The sequence below is a fragment of the Pteropus vampyrus genome, unplaced genomic scaffold (assembly GCF_000151845.1).
Source record: "Pteropus vampyrus isolate Shadow unplaced genomic scaffold, Pvam_2.0 Scaffold18, whole genome shotgun sequence".
In the NCBI taxonomy this organism is placed as follows: Eukaryota; Metazoa; Chordata; class Mammalia; order Chiroptera; family Pteropodidae; genus Pteropus; species Pteropus vampyrus.
Genome location: NW_011888799.1, coordinates 2166092 through 2174169, shown reverse-complemented (window position 1 = coordinate 2174169; position 8078 = coordinate 2166092). Strand labels below are relative to the sequence as shown.

Genomic DNA, 8078 nt, shown 5'->3' with positions numbered 1-8078 from the left:
CGGCCAGTTAGAATTAGATTCTTGTTCTTTAACATATTATAGGTTTTGAACCTACTTTGATTCAATCTGTTTTCGGATGCCTTTGTTTTGAAATAATCTTAGTTGGGGAAGCTACTTGCGGTATTTGGCTATCCTGTTGCAATGATTTCTTCCTTTTCTCTGCCTTTTTTTGGGGGCGGCCACCTAAGGTCACATTGGAATCGCTGTTCCTGATGTACACGGAGCTTGTAAAAGATTTGAGGAACTGGGAGTCAAATTTGTGAAGAAACCTGATGATGGTGAGTCTGCTACTTGTTTTCTTCAGGCCTCTTTAGTTACAGAACATTTACTAAGCATCCACAGAGAGGATACTCTTGTGGTGAAACCATTTTGGTTGCAAGTAACTTTGAAGGTGCCTACTTCTGCCATCTTAAAGAAAGGAAGGAAATTATTGGAAGAATACCTCCTTGTTTTAGGGAACTGAAAGACAGCAACTAGCGTGGCTTTACAAGGGACTAGACACAGGATATGAGGAGCCATCAAAGACAGGCTCCCTCTCCTACCCTTCGACCCTGCCACATTCTCTCATTGGCCACTAGTTTTCACTATTTCAGGTGTTATCTAGCCACCCCAAAACAAGTCCCTTAAAGTGTATTTTATCTGATATTAATGTAGCTATACCAGATCTCTTCAGTTATTAATTGCCTGGTATTTCTTTTATAACCTTTGCATGTCCTTGTGTTTTAGGTATGCCTCTCGAAATAGTATATATCTGGATTTTGTTGGATGTACATGTATTATAATTTATTTTACTTAAATCTGTTTCTGCCATCATAATTTATCATTTCAGTTTTCATTTGAAACATTTCAGTTTCATTTTAATCCTTTTTCTTTTTTTCAGTCTTTTTTTTTTTTCCCAAAAGATTCGATATCCAGATATCCTCCCCAATAGGAAAAGAACTAGCTCCCCTCTACTTCCATCATGTTACAATTACCCAGACTGGGATATTATTGATTTATTTTTTTTTTCCTTTGGCCTTGGCTTTTTTTTTATAATAAATATATCAAAGTATTTGATCATCTCTTCTCCATATATGTCTTGCAGCACCTTTTAGATTTTTCTGTCCTTTTATTAAATACCTCAACTAAAATTATTTTCAAAGGGTTTCTGAGACAAAACTTTTGAGACTTTGTATGCCTGAGAACCATGCCTTTGTACATACATTCCAGTTTTGCTGAATATAAAATCTTAGGTTTATTTTCCTTCAATCTTGAAAATAGAACTCTATTTTCTTATTTTTCCATCCAGTGTCACTGTCGGAAAATCTGCTGAATTGTATTCCTTTGTATATCATCTTCTGTTTTCTTCTGGTAGCTTTTCATATTTGTTATTTCTTTGTCTTTGCATTCTTTCTGAGATTTCCTCAAACTGGCATACCAGTTAGATAATTTTTCCTCGAATGTATCTGTTCTGATATTCATCCTTTGTGTTCTCATCTCTCGTTATTTTTAAATCTATAATCCATTGTTTGTTTTGTGATTACGTTCCTCAAATTCTTGTTATTTTGGTCTCAGAGGGGTTTTCCCCCTGTTAACTATTAGCTATTATAGTCTATCAGGCAATGTGAATGGGTGTGGGGAGGACAGACTCAGTCTATAACAACACAAATGATCTCAGGAAGATGAGCTGGGCAGAGATCTCTAGGCAACTGAAAATGAGAGTTAAACATTTCACATTCCACAGAACAAGTTTTTAGGTGAGATTCTATTCTCGCTTTGTTACTCATGGACAAAGTATTAGCAGTATTAGTAGGAGACACTTCTGAGATTGTTATTCCCAAACCCTGGTTGTGTGGAAAGTGAAGGCTGGGGAAGATCAGTTGGTTTCCACCTGTTTTCCTCAGTTTCCCACAGGTACAAGTCTTCTGTAGTGCCCTTATTTACTCCTGAAGACATCTGAACAAGTAGCACCCTTACCCCACCCCCCAAATATTGGGGTAAGTGTTGATGCCCAAGGCACTGGAAGAGGCAAGAGCCAAACTAACAAAACTTTTGTTTATTCTCCCATAGCCATGATGGACTACCTTCCAGCCCAAGTCAAAAGTACCCTCTCCACATAGACCAGGTTAAAACAGTCACCCTACCCCATCTCCACAATTCTCCCCAGCCACCATCCCAAGTGTTACTTATTTTATTTTTTCCACTCTCCATCTGTTTCTCTGGGATCATCTTGGGGGAAAGGAGCAACAGATAGGAGTGAAACTAATTCAGCAGCTTTGTCCCATAATACATTTCTGAGGTCACATTTTTCCATTCAAGCAAAAAACTCTACTACTAGATCTACTAGCCTTTCAATCCCAGTTATGAATTGCTACGAAAAATAATCTGAGTGCCAGAGCTTGAGTTATACAGAATAGTCTTTAAAGGGTTTGTATGACTGAAGCATCTGGGTCTTTTGGCTGTATGAGTAAGCCATGCTACCTGTTCCCTTGAGCACCTCTTTATTTTCTTTTCCCTCTTTAAAATAAGACAATTTGACTGCTAAACTGGTTGCATGAAGTGATGTCATGAAGATGAAGTAATTACCTGATACCTTTAAGATGTAGCCAGTATCACCATTTATTTCAGTAGAGTTGGTTTCCAGCTATTTGTTCTGAAAAACATGCATTTGGGCAACACTGACAGTAGAATTTTTTTAAAGTTAAAATTATAAACAAAATAATATACTTTATTAAAATGCAAATTAAAATTAAAATATACTTAAAATTTTTAAGTTTTAAAAAAGTCTTCAATAATGAAAATCATTTCATTTTACAGGTAAAATGAAAGGCCTGGCATTTATTCAAGATCCTGATGGCTACTGGATTGAAATTTTGAATCCTAACAAAATGACAACTATTATTTAGTTCTGTGAGAGTACTGCTTTCAGTGAAGACATTGTAGGAGTTGAAAAAATAAACATACAATTTAAGATATTCAGATAGCAGAAGCTTCTAGGACTGATATTGGTTCTCATTGTCCCATTCAAATTATTCTTAAGTCCATTTCCCTTTCCTTTTTCAGCTGTGTTTTTCACCTATCTGTTCAGTCATTTGAGTTTCAAAGTAATGCTTTGTCTTATGTCCTTGTATGTAGTATAACATTACTTTTTTAGGTAAAAATTAGAACAGTTCCCTTCGGAGGCTGCATTTGCCTTCTATCTCCTAACTATGACTTCTCTACAAGTCTACCTTTGAATCATTTTCAAAAAAAAAAGAAAAAAAAATTTAACATGTTTTTGTTGTGGTGGGATTTCAGTTTCTCAGAAATAACTTTTCACAATGGAAAGAACACTGAACAAAAATTAAACTTTATGTGTACTTCAAATAGCATAAAGGGTTTATTTTATAAAAGAGAAGTCACTCTTGGGAGAAATTTAGAACTGTGCTGATAAGGATGCTGATAAAAAAAAAACCACACAAAAAACTAATTTCTAATTTTATAAAGTACTTTCAAAATTCAAGGACTAACCTCTTTATTTTGGGATGGGGAGGAGGATGGCAATATTATTTACTGGGTGGGTATGCAGACACCAGATTAGGCCATTTTATCTCACTTAATCCTTCCAACTGTCCAGTGAGAAAGAAAGTAGGCTAGACATGTAAAATAACTTAAATGAATTGAAGACAATATGAATAGGCTCAAATACTCAAGATTTCACCATCATTTTTAGTATGTAGGTTGTACCTCAAAAACTAGTACTTCACAATACCTCCTCCAATAGTCTCCTGTTGTAAAACCTTCTGTGATTTTGAGTATTATCCTCTCAGCTCTCAGGCCTGAGTCCCACGGTGAGGGAAGAAAGAAGTAGTGGAGGAAGTCTGTAGCACACAGCTGCTCAGGGATGCCTGGTTGTTCCTGTGTGGTTGGTACTTGTGTTATTTACAAAGAACCCCTACCCCCAGGTCTTCCAGATGCCAGTAATCATTTAGGATAAATTACGATCAATGATAATTTAGTTATCAGAAATTAGCTCAGTGGTCTTCCCTGCCATGATCGACATTTGATGGGTTTTTAAAAACCAAACTGATTTTGAAATTCTCTTACGGCCAAAAAAATAAGAACATCCAGATTGTGGTTTAACTATTTAGTTTTTCCATAGACTCTAGTGGAAGACCTTTGCATAGGCCATGCCAATTGTGCTTACACCGCTAGAAGCACTTCACATTTCCTTTTTGGATGTAATGGACTTATGTGAGCAATTCAAACAAATAGTAATACTTACAGACTGAAATAAAATACATATTTAAATAAGACAGTGTTTAATTTGTAAACTTCTGTCCAACATGTTTTCTTAAAAGAAGAAAAAGGCTGCCCTCAGGGAGTACTGCAAGGATTTGAAGGGGCTTGCAGACCCATCCTGAACTGGGAGTAGATGTAATTTTGTATATCCTGCAAAGCAGACAGCTTCTATGGATAAGGAAGTGTGGGAAAGGTGGGAAGAGGAAAGTAAATAAGGAATAAAGGATTGAGGGAGCAAAAGTACAGAGAAGAAAGGCCAAATATCAAAGGCAAGTTGTAGGAACCAATCAATGAAGACTATTTTCACATGATGCGTATAGAATTATCAACCAGGAGGGTTATTAGATTCATAAATTCAGTCATGTAAACCTTATTTCCACAGAAAAGAGCCTTCTCTACTTGCTAAGTATTACTTGGCCAAAAGATAGCCATTGCTTATTCTTTAAATTCATCTTTATATCCATTGAAAAATATATATCTTGTATCACCAGGCTTTGCCGGGTATTAGGACAATTCACTTACTTCCAATTAACTTACCTGAGAAGCAGTGCTATGAAAGAGTGACAGTGTCAGCACAAGAATTTTCTTGTTTTCCACCACTGGACAACAGAACTAGCTTACTGTGAATGTAAAATCAGTCTCCCACGAAACCTACAGAGCTGACCCTGGTATGCCATTATAATACAGGTGTTCTGAATTAGGAACTGATGGCTGAGAGTCACAGTCACATTGCTTCCCTACATAGCATTCCGACCAGGATTGTGTACAGTGTATATAAAAATTTCTTAGTTACCCAACTGTTTATGAAGAGGGTTATATCGGTAAGGATGCTTGCTGTTGGCAATTAGAAAAGACCCATCTTTATCAGATGTAACAAGCACTTCAGAGGTTCTAGAAGGGTTGGTAGTGAGTTCACATATATCAAGAACCTCCGTTTCCTTCCATCTTTCTCAGCCTGTCATTCTCAGCATTTTCTTTTGGGGATAACAATACTCGTGAACAAAGATGCCTACCATCATTCTGGGCGTCATGCGTAAACCAAAAACGTCCAGTGAAAGAAGATAACCTTTTGTTCTTCAGCAGAAATTCTCACATTTTGACCAGAACTGGATCACTTGCCTGTATCTAATCACTGGCAAAGCAAATGAGACCATTGACTTAGATGGATCATATCTACCCAAGTTGCCTGCATGAGAGTGGACACTGGATTAAAATTGATACTTCCAGAATGGAAGAGCAAATAAGGGTTTCTAAGTAAGCATAAATAGGAACTGCAACAGGGTGAAATTAAATATTGAGGACCTAGTTGGTGCAGGTGCTGTAAGAAATCAAAGCATTTCCTGCCCTCAAAGAGCCTGGTCTAAGATTGTGGTTCTCAACCAAGTCAGACTTAGCAAACCTTTGTTATTATAACATGAGGACTTTTATAACATGTATCACACCCACTATCCTAAAATGAAATTCATATTTTCCTTATATGCAGTTTCAAAAAGAGTGAGTCCAATGCCTTTATTGTAACATAAAAGAGAAGTGAAATCAATTTGTAATAGAATACACATTTGAATATGTAAATGCCCAGATACTACTATGCTAGATAATAGTGTAGTCAGGTGTTTACTCTTAAGTACGGAAGAAGTAAAACTGTTCAACAGAATACTGTTAACACTATTTGATATTTTAAAATAATGAATTCATGACTCCTGAAGAGCTATAATGTTACAACTTTAAATGCATACTGAGAATAGGTGTGTTTTATGGGTCAAAGACCATGAATAATGTTATTGTTGGAAACATTTTTCCAAATGGTGATCAATTCTTGCTGAAGTTTTGAATAAAAGAGAAATACTCCTGTTTATAGCATAGTTTTGTCCCTAGTGAACATTTAAATTATATATGCAAATAAGTAAATAGAAGTTCTAGGCTCAGATAATAAAAAAGGCTTTACGATTTTAAAAAGTTTGTGGCTTTACGATTTTTAAAAATTGAAATATAATTGACATAAAACATTGTGTAAGATTAAGGTGTACAGTATGTTGATTTGATACACATGTATTGCAAAACAATTACCACCATAGCATTAGCTAACACCTCTATCACATCACATAATTAACATTTCTTTTTCGTGGTGGGAACAGTTAAGATCTAATCTCTTAGCAACTTTGAAGTTTATAATCCAGGGTTGTTAACTATAACCGCTGTGCTGTGCATTAGATCTCCAGGATTTATCTGCTTGTTGTGTTTGCATTTTACAATTTAAAAAATTAGAATAGTTTTAGATTTACAGAAATGTAAAAGTAGTAGAGTTCCCATATACTCTACTCAGTTTCTCTTATTTTTAAAATCTTATACTAATAAAGTATATTTGTCACCACTAATGAACCTGTATCAATACATTATTAACTAAAGTCTATATGCAGATTTTCTTAGTTTTTACCTGCTTTTTCTGTTACAGGATTCTATCCAGGATACCACATTACATTTAGTTATCATGTCTGCTTAGTCTCCTTCAGAATGTGATCGTTTTTCAGACTTCCTTGTTGTTGATAACTGACAATTTTGAGGAGTACTAGTCAGATACTTTGTAGAGTATTTCTCAGTAAGATTTTCTGAAATTTTCTTATGATGAAACTGTAGTTATTAGGTTTTTAGGAGGAGGACTACAGAGGTAAAGTGCCCTTCTCATCACATCTTATCAAAAGTACAGACTATCAACATGATGTATTACTGATGATGTTAATCCTGACTACCTGACTGCACTGGTGCTTGTCAGGCTTCACTGTAAATTTATTCTCTACCCATCCCATTTCCATACTGCTCTCTTTGCAAGGAAATTAGTATGTGAAGCCCACGCTCAAGGTGTGGGGAGCTATGCTCCTCCTTGAGAGGAGATGCAGGCTTTTTACCTAAATGAATACTCAGTGAGACTTTGCAAACTTGTGCAGACCATTACAGGAAGTCTCACATCCCTGCCCCTTATCCACTAAATACCAGTAGTGAAACCCAACTGAAAATGCCCCCACAAGTTTCCAAAACAACCCCTAGGGGTCAGTACTGCCCCGCTGAAAACCACTGGTCTAAGGTATCTAATTCTAGTTTCTTTAAAGTGGAGTGACCTTAAAGCATTTAAAAAGGAATCCAAGTTCATAATCCATAGTTTAATGCTTTCCTCCTTATTTTCATGTTGTTTGCCACTAATTCAGCAGCAATTTAACTTAGCTATTTGAGAACTCTTCAGAATGTTCAACTCTTTTCACATAAATTCGTTTCATATAATATTTCATTAAATTATATACTTATAATTAGGAGGATGACTGGCCTGAAGATGTTGGTAATTGACACAACTGACTGGATAAGCACACAACTCATTGGGGAAGCAAGAGTGCACAAGCATTCCAGAGGGTGGCCAACTAGTTATAGTTATTCAGTCTGTAAGGACATCAGTTACTTACTGAGGAAGTGGTGAGTCAGGTTAATCCAATAATTAGTGAAGTGGAAATTGGTTAAGAGAATTTTTGTTGTAAATGTATTGAGTCTTATCAACATTAGCAAAGATTACAGAAGATTTTTTAAATGCTAGTATCTAGGACTGCTGTAGTTGTAAAGAAATAGGCACTTTCATAGACTTTATCCAAACTATTGATACACCAATTTTGCAAAGGGTTTCGAGAGTCGTTACAGACTTTAAAATGTTGAGATCTTTTTATCTGGTAATATTGTTATGTTCTGGGAATTCTGTTTCCTAGAAAATAATCAGAGATTTTAGTTTTAAAATTATATCCAATTTATTGCTTCCATCATTATTCATAATAGAAAAAAAA

General features: G+C 35.7%; 1 long non-coding RNA gene across 1 annotated transcript; it reads left to right on the top strand.

Annotated features, from left to right (window-relative positions):
• The first annotated feature begins 144 nt into the window (after positions 1–144).
• LOC105288400 lies at positions 145–4274 on the top strand. The gene is made up of 2 exons (XR_895598.2): positions 145–278; positions 2797–4274. It is a non-coding gene; the product is annotated as an uncharacterized LOC105288400 (long non-coding RNA).
• The last annotated feature ends 3804 nt before the right edge of the window (positions 4275–8078 follow it).